The 13435-nt window shown below is 38.7% G+C and overlaps 1 long non-coding RNA gene across 1 annotated transcript; it reads left to right on the plus strand.

Moving 5' to 3' along the window:
• The first annotated feature begins 3307 nt into the window (after positions 1–3307).
• LOC145552235 (uncharacterized) lies at positions 3308–7242 on the plus strand. Its single transcript, XR_014088203.1, has 2 exons — positions 3308–3848; positions 4169–7242. It is a non-coding gene; the product is annotated as an uncharacterized LOC145552235 (long non-coding RNA).
• Positions 7243–13435: the final 6193 nt, after the last annotated feature.

The raw sequence follows: 13435 nt of genomic DNA on the forward strand, positions 1-13435 counted from the left end.
AGCAGCAGCGTCTCACGACCGTGAATCAAATAGACACAGATGCTTCAGTTTTGTCACATGTGGAAGTTTCATATAGACAAACGCCCACAAAGGTCACATAAAAATACACATGCAGCCTGAGAAGCTGTATGTGATCCTTGCCACAGGCTATCCATCGGCTTCACAGCGAGCATTATGGGAAATCTGACTCAGACTGAGACTGACATGGCGGAGAGCGGTGCGTATTTCGGACCAACGGAGCACTGATTTATTATTATTAATGTTGGCTCTGTAATTAGGCCTGGTGGTGGCCCTTGGCTGGTTGACTCTGAGCTTCCTTCAGCGTACTGCTCCTCGCTGCCTGCTGCGCTGCTCTCCTTCATTCCCACCCGCAGCCACCCTGCTTCCTATAGCTGTGGAAGAAGTGTAATTACAGCCACATGAACCCTTTCTGTAGGTAGAGAGTGTGTGTGTGTGTGTGTGTGTGTGTGTGTGTGTGTGTGTGTGTGTGTGTGTGTGTGTGTGTGTGTGTGTGTGTGTGTGTGTGTGTGTGTGTGTGTGTGTGTGTGTGTGTGAAAGAGAGAGCTAGTGCCTAAGCTGTGATACCACCCACACCTGTTCTACATCAGCAAAGGGAAAGCACCACATGGGGGGCGAACTCCAGCAGCTCTGATTTAGTCTAAAACAAGAAAGACACCAAAAAGGTTGTGCAGTATTACTTAATTATTATGTGGGACCCTGTTTTCATTTCATTTGATCTAATTTTATGCCCATAATAGATATTAGAAAAGTAAATATCCACAAAAATATTTCCAACATTTACTTAGATGTGCTTTTAATGTCTGCTCTCCAGTCGTGAAAGAGTAAAAGCTGATCTGCGCTGTGTGAAGCAACAACATGTCAGTCTGGCTGACGGACTCAGGAAGACAGCATTCATGTACTAATTTCTACATTACAGCGCCATTTATTACTAAATTCATGCACACATTCACACGACGACAGAGATGGATGGAGTGGGAATCAAACCTGCGACCCACTGGTTGCAGGGTGAACTCCTACCGCCATCAACATCATCGCCCCAAGTTACCACAAGACAATACTACAGTAGCAGAGAGAGAACGTAAAACCTTTTCAGCCTTTTTCAGACATTTAAATTTTTGATGGAGGTAGAAACAAATGAATATTTTAATCAACTCAACTTGCATTAGTGGACTCTGTATATTCAAATGCAGACTGAGGGAGGGCTCTGGCAGTTTTACCTGTTTGAGTGCGATGTAGAGTTGTCCAGATGGGGGCAGTATCAAGCAACCTCACGATGTTTACAGTTGTTTTTAGTCTATATTTAGCTTTGATGATCACATCTACAAAGGCTTGAGCTTCCAAGTAAAGACAAAAGCTTAACCAGTCGTATCAGACGCAAATTAACCCCAAAACAAGCTAAAAGGAAGGAATAAAAATTTTATTTACCCATGTTTTAGAGAACGATACTCAACTGACAAGAAAAAGCACAATAATGTCTAATAATGGTGGCTCTGAGGTAGAATAAATACAGATCAGAGTTATATTTTTCTGTTATTAGATGCCCTAATTTGAACAAAAATATCTAGTAAAAGTAAAAAAAAGTCATTTCAAGTGAATTCTTCATTTTGACCCGTGCTAAGTACATATTGACTCGTTTCCAATGACTGTGTTGCTTTCTCAAACATTAACGTTTGAAGTTTCTTGTCGCCATATGAAGTTCATAATTCTGACATTCTTGCAAACAAGTTCCCATTCGCACATTCCACAGACGTGGGGAAACATTAACATTCATCCAGAGCTGTGCTCCTCTGGCCACCTGACAAATGAAAGCCTCGTGTTCATTTTACCCTTCAGGTCTTCGCCAGCATCAAAGAGTAAGCAAAAAGTCAAGAAGTGTCCTCTAAATTTAACTGGCGGGATCTTCTTTATTTTCTTTTCTTTTTTGGTAACAGAGTAAATCGTCACAGGGGTTGGTGATGCTCTCGGATGTTACGGACACAGTAAGTAAAAAGAAATTCAAAAAAATTCACTTTCGCATTAACATGGCTGTCCTGCGTTTATGTAAACAAGGACCTGAGTGCCTGCTCTGTCTCTGAACGGTGTGACATAACAGGGCAACATTTTGAGAGACGGGGAGAGGAAACGCTGCTGGCGTTTCCTGGTTTTTGTGAAAAGCCATATAATAAAGATGAAGCACTCCAGGAAGTTTAACATCTATTTTTTGAGCAGCGCTGGAAGCATTTCATGCATCTTACTTTGAAGTGAACATCTGTGAAGCAACACACTCCAAATGTGCTCTGGAGAAAAATACTGGAAAGAAACATTTTCTAAATGGCTGCAGCTATGAGGGGGATGTTTGCGTTCTGCTGCACTTTTCAATGTCTCTGTTAAAAGCAAACATTTTGAAGGACAGTCAGTCACATGGAGATTTAAAAAAAAGAACAGATTTAATCTTGGTTGATCTTCCTTTCATCGGGAAAAAAAACCTTCATAATGCAAACAGAGTTTCGCAGAAGGAGTCAGAAACTCAGAAATCTGACTCAATATGGTCAGAGAAAACAAAGAGATGGTGGTTTCTTCTGGGTCCTGTTTCTGTGCAATAAATTCAAGCCTTGTGAGACAAAGTGTTGCAATATTATAACATCTTTATGTCAAACAAAAGAAAATGAAAAAAAATATTGGCTTTTCTTTTGGGTTTTTGGCCTACATGTATAGACTGGACCCTACTGTTCAATCTTGGAATTGGATAGGAAATTTTCATATAAATATCCCCAAAAAGTGAAATGGCAAAAGCACAACTTGAAAAACTTTGGCTCAGCACAGTGAATCTCTGTGGTTCACTGTACCAAATTAATCAAAACATAGTAAGATGTTTTTAAAATGTTTTGGTTGATCTCAGTTTACAATGTCTAAAGCACTTAAGCAAAACGCAAAAATAAAAAATTTTATATATATATTTAAAATAAAACTTTCATAAAACCTTATAAAAAAATGTAAAAAGTCTGAAAACATCTTTTCGGCTTCACAGCGCGGCTGTGAAGTTTTGCTTCCTGCTCGGGGAAAAAAAGCGGTTGATCATCAATTGACATTTCACCATTTTTAAAGCGGGTGAACCACGAGTGAACTTGAGCTTGACACATAGCGTCATCCTTGTAAACGGTCTTCAACATTTGAATGGTTTCCGATGCTTTTTTCCCGAGCAGGAAGCAAAACTTAAGCCGCGCGCTGCTCATAGAACTTCTCCAGGAAGAAAAACGACGGCTTGACAAAACAGCTCTTCCAAGAAAATTCACTGCAGGTAGACGAAACCTTCCACATCAACGCCGCTTGGCACACTGATTGAGAAGGCGTGGTTGAACAAATACCTAGAGGCAGAATCGTGTACTACGAAAACTGCGCGTGCAGCAGCTTCATTCTGGAAACATTTGGGCACCCCATCATATATGACAAAAGTTTTAAAATAGGCCATTCATTGAAGGTGCGCCTTATAATCCGGTGCACCTTATAGTGCGGAAAATGCGGTATTTAAAAGAATGCATATGTCCTTAGAAGTACTTACATTTAAAGCAGGTGTAACCCCCATAAACTAAGCTGGTATGTCTGTATGTTTAATGTGTTGTCTTATTAGTTCTTAGGATGTCCTGTAGAGAGCACTAGACCCAAATTTCTCCTGTGTCGGTAAAGAAGAAGAGTAAGGCATAAGGGGAAGAAAGAGAAATGGCAGACTATACAGACTAAGCACGTTTCAGCAGAAGTAGAGAAGTCACTAGTCACTACTGCTCCTGTTATACGAATGAAATTTGTAATTTTGAACTGGATGATGTACATTCTGTTCCAGGATTTCTCCGGTGAGTCTGTCGTTTTATTTTCAGCTGCTTATTTATGCAGAATGGCTACCTAGCCGGAGCTAATGTTGCTCAGTTTTTCTGAACAAGAAAAAAAACCAACCGGAGTATATTGTGTCACTCTGTAAGTAGCATAGTTCTGTGAAATGAGACTGTTTTATGGTGAAGTGATGTTATTAAGTAAGGTCTTTATTACTGAGCGTTTTTTTTTTTTTTTTTTTTTGGTTTATTTGAAACGCTAATTTGTTTTTTAATGAGAAGTAATTGAAAGAATCTCGCTGATTTCCATATACCTCCATGATCGGTTAACACTTTGCATGCAGGTTGGGTTTTTTTAATGGCCGACATCTGAACGAGCCCGTGGCGTTCCAGAAGCAGGAGGGCCCCGCCGCCATCTTTGTGACTCGGACTGAAGCCTGGAAAGAGGAGGGACTGTGCGGCTGGAGCTGGATATTTTGCTTGGACAACAGACAACCTCGAATTAGTTTTTTAATTCCACAAACTATTTGTTCAGGAACATTTTTTCTCAAAAAACTGACTATGTGCACATTGACTGAATTGACTTACTGAACTGTATATTGACTGACTAACTGGGAAACGTAATTTTTTTCTCTTGGAAAAGAAGCGGTTGTTGAAATGAGCTTCCTTAAGCTATAACTTAAGAAACCTACCCTTATTTTTCTGAATATTTTGTTTTTTCTAAGGGTGGACAATTTAAGTTTTATTAAACTTCATGAAGGTAATTGGTGTTATCTGAATTATTATTCTTTTGTAGGGAAAGAAAAATAAACTGGAGTTGTTGAATTTAATTGCTTATCATCCTCCTGTGTGATCCTAGAACAAAAGTAACTTTACCGCTGAGTTTATTGCTAATTAAACTAAGTAGTGGCACAAGCAAATTACAACAAATTTCAATCACTTATGTTGGCCTTTCAATATTAGAGCTTCTTAGTCAAACAAGTTAATGACCCTCCATGATGAGCAGCCATTTTGTTGGTAAAATGAGATGCGAGTCTTGTTTTGATAATAAATGTGCTACAAATTTAGGGTACCTCTATAAATATTCAGTTCTTTTTAAAGAAATCTGCATCAGTGTCTAATTATTTGATGTATTTGTGGGAAAGAAAGTGATTTACCACAGAGAGACATTAAAACTTTGCCTTGCAATCAAACACGTATGGAGTAAAACGGTGAGCGTTTGCCATAACGTCACTATAGTTCAAAACATAAAACTTTAAAATCCAAAAAGAAAGCAAAAATTGCTTGTGGACTTTTTTTTATATATATCCGATGCATGAATGAAAGCAGCGTGTCTCTCCTCCTTCCGTCACATCAACCAACATCTCTCTGAGCTAAAAACTCATTTGTCATCCAATCAGTTTGTCAGCTCTATTGATTCTCCAAAGAGAAACTGGGACCATTAAATCCCTTCTGGAACAGGACGGCTCAGCCTGTAGCTCTCGAGTCATACATAACCAAACAAATGAACGACCGAACTCGACTGAGAAATGGTGTTTAGACCATTGCTGCTCCACTACGCCGTCCAATTGAGCTGGGATCCGCCGAGCCCTCGGGGAGGAAGCGTGTCGGATTCTGGCTCATTCATCTTCCGTGTGTCGGAGACGAGGTAAGATCTGACCGCCGCAAGAAGGGATCTCAGAGGCTAACTTCCCCCGTATGTGTGCCTGCATGTATGTGGTGCAGAGGCTGAGCTGCTGCATTGATTGAACACCAGTAAATGGGTTTCTGGCAGCCATCCCCCGCAATCAGCACCACAACTCTGAGGTGTGCTTCTTTTTTTTGTTGTTCTTTTTTCAGTAGCAGTGACAGGATACAGCCTTGTTTTACTTCCCCTGTCAGGGAGTTCATTATGTTGAGACAGAAATTCACAATCCCATGAAGTGGGGACATTCCTTATTATAGAGCACAGTGGAGGTATTTCAGTCTCTGACCTGCTCTGCCTGCCTGGAATAAAAGCAGCTGCAGGATTCAGAGACACAATCCTTTCAGGGTGTAAATCTCAGATTTTCTCCCGAGAACTTCAATCGCCTGAACGTTTTTACGTGTGTTGAAAACCGACGGCTGCTTTTAAATGCTGAGGTAATTCATTCAGATCATTTTATTTCTAAAAAGAGGGAGAGAGAGAGGAGAGAGAAAAAAAGAAACGAATCATTGGATTTATTGAAAGCTGTCACGCATGCAAAAAATCGTATAATGTTTCAATATTCCCATGTGTTATTGGAAGTGATAGGAAGACATAGTGGGACATTTTAATAAAAGGGAAATAATGGATGGGGGTTTTCTCATATCCTCTGACATATCTATTGGTTAGGCAGCTGTGACAGCGGGGAGGGGGAGGACCGGGCTTCTTGTACTTCTCCATCATCCGAGTGAAAACTTCAAGTTAGGAAACAGAACAATTGATCATGACCGCAATTCTGAGAGTAGTAATTTTCTGTTTGTTACTTTAAGAATAAGCGGACTTCAATCCAGATTAACTGACAAAGTCAGATCCTTTAAATGTGCCTGGATATGCACTTTTCCATCCGGAGTGCCTTACAGGTGTATTGAATGTCACTAAAAACACCTAGGATCTGTCCTGAAAATCCAACCTGTCTCAAACGGAGATAAAACGTCACTTTCGTATCTCAGTCTGACTGCGGAAACCAAAATTTTTAATTCCCGACTGCTTCACACGCAGATTATTTGAAATGGGGGCAACAACTATTGAGACATTAACATCTCGAGGTTTGCTGCTGAATCCGTTGAACTTCAGATTCAGAGAGGATCACTCCTGGCCTTTGAACGGCTTAGGATTCCTTCAGAATGAGAGGGAGATGAAGCAACATGGCTGCCGTGCAGTCGCATGTCACAAATATCGTAGCTTCATAAAAAAAAGAAGAGAATCCCAGAAGTCAAAGCAGGACAAAGTCAAAGCTTTGTCCTTTAAATGTTTAAAAGTTTAAGCACTGAAAGAAAACTAAACATCAGTCGTTACAGCCAAGAATTTTATGCAAATAAATGGTTTCATTTTGAGGAATATGAAAAATTAAGTAATCACTCAGATAAAAACCCTTTTTTATGTATGAAAAGTGTTTTGCAACACAACGTTCTCTCATATTTTGAGTTTTATCGCATTATCGAGTCTCGGAATTGAGACTTTGCAACATAATCTTATGATGCTTTTCCCTTTAGACTCGCTCTGCTGCAACCGTTCACTGTGAATTTAAACTACCATCAGACTTATTATTTCTAACTCCATAAAACAATTTCAACCTATCGGTGTTGCCGTAGAAACATTGTTACAGACATAGGCATGGGAAGAATTTTAAAATCTTCCACTCGCATGCTTTTATTTTGAAGGCCCACAAAAGCGCATTAGCAGAGCGCTTTCTTCTTGGCGCAGCTCTGTTCTCCTGCTACTGGTAGCTAAAATCGCGATACCCTCACTGTGTATCCCTCTGAAAAATGAACCCATTTAAATAAAGAAATAAAGAAATCCCTCCATGGGTGATACCACGATAGAGAGCGTTCATTTTATAGCGTTAACACCGGTGCTGTAAGTGGTCCGGTATGAAACGGGAGTGATGGAACAACACAACACTTTTAAATTTCAATAATCAGAATGCAGAAATTGTTTCCATTGTTTTAAAATGTTTATGTCAGTCTGCCTTTTCCCCATCGATACGCTTTCCGACCGCCCTGCACCTTATGGGGCTTAAAAAAAGACGCGCACATTGCGCAAAACTCTGAAACAGGAGAAGCGGGACATAAAACGGAGCGACGAACTAGATGTGAATTATGGCATAAAAACAGAGAATCCGAGCTGAACAGTGAAAAAAATCAACACATGATGTGAAACACATGACGATTAGGCGGCGCAGCAGGTGATGAGTGAAGATTATTCGTCTCATATTATTCGTCTTATAATGGATAAATGATCAAATAAATCTAGCAACAGGAAAGAAACTAAAGTGAACATAGCAATAAACCAAGAGAGGATAATAATAATCAAAGAAAACTAAATGGAAATGAATGAAGAACAAAATGCAAGAATAAACTAAGAAATTAAAGTAAATACAGAGGAATAAACTGGTATGGCAAGACCGTTCGAGCAATAATTAATACAGAGACTGTATGGCAAGAATAAACAGACACTATATCCAGATAAAAGGTAAAATAATATTGTTGAAATGCCATGGGTTTGTTGCGATCACGTCTAATACTGAGAATAAATATGTCTTACAGACCATAATGGTAAATAACTGATCACTTATTTATGTTTTTAATTAGATTTGATATATTTATTTCTACAATATTATTTTTCATGTCAGTGTTAATGTCATGAGGTTGATGACTCCATGACACTTTCAATTTGACTCATTAGGATTTGATTAAGAACCAGATTTGTTCTTTGTAATTTCTGTCCAGTAAAACTATTAATCTTATAAATCAATAGGTCTATATAAAGATATAATCCATGTTTCTGTCTCATATTTGTGTGGCATTAAAAGGATCTGGAACTTTTGTTTTTCCACTGAAAGCTCTGGTTTGCACAATAAATGCCATGTGGGTGAAGTTTTATGGATGATACTCTGATGTCCCATTCTCCTGAAGGCAGCACAGAGCTGCACCACCAGAAACTCACAGAAACACTGAAGAGAAGAAGAGCTATGATTAATGTAGTTACAGTTCTATCCATGTTTTAATGTTGCAGAGCTCAGTCATTTTGCAAATAGTTCAGTTTAAACTGGCATGTTGAACATCTTTTATCTGGTCATTTTGTGGAATATTTAACAACTAGAAAATGGCACAAAATAAGAATATTGTTTCCACTCTGATTGGCTGATGCAAAGCCTACAAATTTTAAGTTGAATGTTTGTTGCATTTTTCATAGACACCTGTGAAAATAATTTCTCTTCCCATGGCTTTTTTGTTCTCTGGGAAATTATTTTTTGATGATAAATACAGAAACAAGCATAAAAATCAAAACATCTACAATAGTGATAGTAAGTAATATTAATGATAAAATAATAGTCAGTGCAAAGTAGCCTGCAAATTCTTTGGTGGGGGGCGGTGAGGGACCTGGATAAAGGCTGGGGGGGTGCTGGCCCAAAAAAGGTTGAGAAACACTGATTTAGAATGAGACTGAAAAAGCAGCAAAATTAGCCTTTTTATTATTTAAAGTGAGCAACACTTGATCATACTCGACCACTTAACGTGTATTTATATATTATATTATGTTATATTATATTTATTATATTATATGGATATTTAGGAGAACAGCAGTGCTAGAATGATGTTGAAGAAAGGTGAAGAAGCTCTGGTGAGGTCTTCATTTAGTTTATTGAAATATGTATGAACTGTTTTTAATTTTTAAATAAGCTAAATTATTTTAATATGAGAGGAGCAGATCAGGCATAGGAGAGCCAGGTGGAATTTCAGAGTGTGAAGATATAAAAATTATATAAAAAAATTGTATTAATTATATAAAAAATTATATTAATTACATGAGACAATAAGGAAAAGTGCTTGAGGAGAGGTTTAAAAATAAATTAGTGAAAATTTTTGCTACAAAGTAAATAGAGTTGAGATGTATAATAATGTATACATCTGAAAATGAAGTCGTTTAAATTCTCATTCTGTATGATAAAAATATACTTTTTATATTTAGTTCACATTCTGATCCTGTAAATTACTGTAGTGTCTGTTGTAAATCCATGAATCCATGCAGGAACACCAGGTTGCAGAGAGTCAGAGGGAGGCACAGACAGAAACACATATCTGTAGATAGTTTTAATTAAATGTTTGCGGCTAAAAATGACAGGAGAATAAAAACATTTAGGCTTTTTGCTTCAGTGTTTTTTATGGCTCATGTTTGGTAAGTTACTGAATGCAGTGCTAGAAAGTGAGACAGAGTTAACAGTGAGGAGCTAAGGTGTCAGACGTGAAAAGTATCATTTTTCTTTATTTTGTAGATCAAACTGTTGCACTGATGTAGAGAGTTGTTCAAGAAGAACAAAACTTGTTTTTTAGATATTATTTTTGTTGGTCAAACTGCTGTATTGAGTTTAAAACTGCCTAGTCCTATTTTATTATTTGTTTTTTACTTTGGTTTTAGAAAGAAGTAGAACCAGTTCAACTGCAAGTCAATTTATATCAGTGCATTTTGACCAATAATCAAATGTCTTTTGACCAATAAGATATATCAGAATCTGGTAGCCTGTCTGTGCTACCAGAGTATGTAGCTTGCTAGTTGTGAGGCAAATGCTAAAGTGAGTGTTCATCCTGGAATCCTGATTATTGGATTGTAAATAGTAACGTGTTAGAATACTTGTTACTGAAACAAGGGTCAGATTAGAGTAACGCATTACTGATGTGATGATGGCATAATTGTTTGACATTTCTGCTCAAAATATTTACTGATCTGTCAGGTTTCCGATATGCGTCGCTCCCAATGACAGACTCGTTCCTACGCCCTTGCCTAGAACACTCTAAAAGGCAATACCTATTCTTACCTATTCTTAAATTAGGTTTGTATGCTTTACTCAAGTCTCACTAAATTGTTTATTCAACTCAAGTAAAGTGAGCAATGTACATGTTTGGCCTGAGAAAAGTACAAGACTACGTTATTTTGAGTAAACTGGATTTGGCTATTTTTGTCACTGGAGTGAATGCTTCAGCTCAGCATGCGCAGTAAAGTGTGGGAAGCTTCCATTGGAAGAAACGGAGCTTCTTTAAAGGTGAGTTATTCGTCTTCAGTATATTTTCATGTGCCATGTATGCCTTTACTACTCACATATATGGTTACAGGTTATTTTTTCTTTGAAAAGATGACGCATAAAAGTCTTTGCAGGCTAATATGCTAATGTTAGCATTGGCTCATGGGTCCAACATTAGCTAAAACTGCCACGCCTTTTACTTGAGAGCCTTTAATGTTTTTGTCAATTGTTGTGGAAAAAACTTACCAAGCACTGTTCAGGTAAAATCACTCAATCATGTTTATTGATGTTTATTGAAAGAATTATGATTCTTTCCAGAGTTTTTGATTTCTGCCCCATTTGATTAACACTTGTGCAAGTGGTTTGCAGTTGCAGGTTTTTTTTTGTTTTTTTTTTTTAAATATATATATACTGCAAACTGCACAATTGGTTTGCAGTTGCAGTTTTTTATCCATCCATCCATTTTCTTACACCCTCGTCCCTTAGTGGGGTTGGGAAGGGTTGCTGGTGCCTATCTCCAGCTAACGTTCTGGGCGAGAGGCGGGATACACCCTGGACAGGTCGCCAGTCTGTCGCAGGGCAGTTTTTTATTTATTCCATCCATCCATCCATTTTCTTTACACCGTTGTCCCTTAGTGGGGTTGGGAGGGTTTCTGGTGCCTATCTCCAGCAACCGCCTCTCGTTCCTGGCGAGAGGCGGGGTACACCCTGAACAGGTCGCCAGTCTGTCTCAGGGCAGTTTTTTATTTATTTATTTTATTTTTTAAATATATACTGCAAACCACTTGCACAATTGGTTTGCAGTTGCAGTTTTGTTTTGTTTTATTTTATTTTATTTTTTTATTTATATATAATGTAAACTGCAAACCACTTGCACAAGTGTCCACTGCTGTTCTGCATCTGAACCTCCTCAGCCAAATCACCAACAAGACTGGCTACGGATACCGACTCAAGAATGGGGCCACCATTAATGTTACCCTAACCCTCCTCTACATGGATGACATTAAGCTGTACGCCAAGAGCGAGCGAGACATCGACTCACTAATACACACCACCAGGATCTACAGCACTGACATTGGGATGTTATTCAGACTAGAGAAGTGTGGTCGGATGGAGGGAAGGTCGTCCACACAGAAGGGGTCTCACTCCCAGAAGGAACAATAGCAGACATTGAAGACAGTTACAAGTACCTGGGAATACCACAAGCAAATGGCAACCTGAATGAGGTCACAAGGAAAGGAGTAACAGCCAAATACCTCCAACAAATAAGGCAAGTCCTGAGAAGCCAGCTCAATGGCAAGAACAAGATCAGTGCAATAAACAGCTACGCCCTACCAGTAATCAGAGACCCTGCAGGAATAGCTAGTTGGCCAAAGGAGGAGATAAACATCACGGATGTTAAGACTCTGAAACTACTAACCATGCATGGAGGGCTCCACCCCAAATCCAGCATTCTGACTAAACGAGGAACAAGGAAGGTAAATAAGGCAGGTGATTCCTTGAGTTTTCTAAATTGAGGGAACCAAACCTTTTTGGAATCCTTTATTGTGGCGATTTAAAATAAAACCTATTGGGCGTATGTACAGTAAAAAGAGGAGTGGGCCCAAAACTGAACCTTGGGGAACCCAAGCAGAGCAACAAGGTCCCAGAATACTGAAATATTAAAACTGTACAATTCATGTTTAAGGTCAGAAATCAGCAACTTCCACCCAATATACAGAAAATGTTTTGTGACAGAGAGGGAAGTTATAATTTAAGAGGTGATGGACATTTTAAAAAACAATGTATTAGAACAACCATGCAGAGTTTTTGTTTATCGGTGCGTGGAGTAGATGTATAGAATGGATTAAATGATGAGTTCAAAAAAGTAGAAATATAAACCAGCTTAAAAAACTGATTAAAAAGGAGCTTATTGCAAAATGTTCTATAAGATGACTGTTTTAAAGTCTGTAAATACTATTGATGATGTAAATAGTTTTTAAATAATGGGACATCTTTAAATGTCATGTAAAATGGAAACAAGTTGTCTCGTTTTGATGTTTTGACAGTTAATTGATTATAAATTGATAAGTATGAAAGGGGCAGGACATTATAAGATATTACATCTTCTACCTGCTCCTTTTCAAACAGAAAATATAAAATTTGCTTGTCACTTGGGCATAATTTGTTTTACCTCTTATTTCTCTAGTCTGTTTCATTCTATTTTATTTTATTTTTTTCTTTCTTGATTGTCTTTTCTGTCTGTTAAAAATACAAATAAATACATAAATAAATAATTAGCTGCCCAAAGGAGGAGATGAACACCACGGATGTTAAGACTCAGAACCTACTAACCATGCATGGAGGGTCCCACCCCAAATCCAGCACCCCGAGACTAGCCACAAGGAAAGAGGCACAGGACTAGTGAGTATGAGAGCCACTGTCCAGGATGAAACATCCTAGATCCATAAATACACCAAGGACAAGATCTCAACAGGCAATGGGCTCAATACTCAATAAATGTCTCAGACAATGGGGAACAGAGGATGAGGTGCTGGAGGTACCATGATGGGAGGACAAGCCCCTACATGGGATGAACCACCGACAAATAACTAAAGTGGCTGATATCAGGAAATCCTACCAATGGCTGGAAAAAGCTGGACTCAAGGACAGCACAGAGGCACTCATCCTGGCTGCACAGGAACAGGCCCTAAACACCAGAGCAATAGATCTACCACACCAGACAAGACCCAAGGTGTGGGTTGTACAAGGAGGCCCCTGAGACAGTCCAGCACATAACAGCAGGGTGCAAGATGCTAGCAGGGAAAGCGTACATGGAACGACATAACCAAGTGGCAGGCATAGTGTACAGAAACATCTGCAGAATAT

Source organism: Poecilia reticulata, chromosome 7 (assembly GCF_904066995.2).
Source record: "Poecilia reticulata chromosome 7, P_reticulata-male-v2, whole genome shotgun sequence".
In the NCBI taxonomy this organism is placed as follows: domain Eukaryota; kingdom Metazoa; phylum Chordata; class Actinopteri; order Cyprinodontiformes; family Poeciliidae; genus Poecilia; species Poecilia reticulata.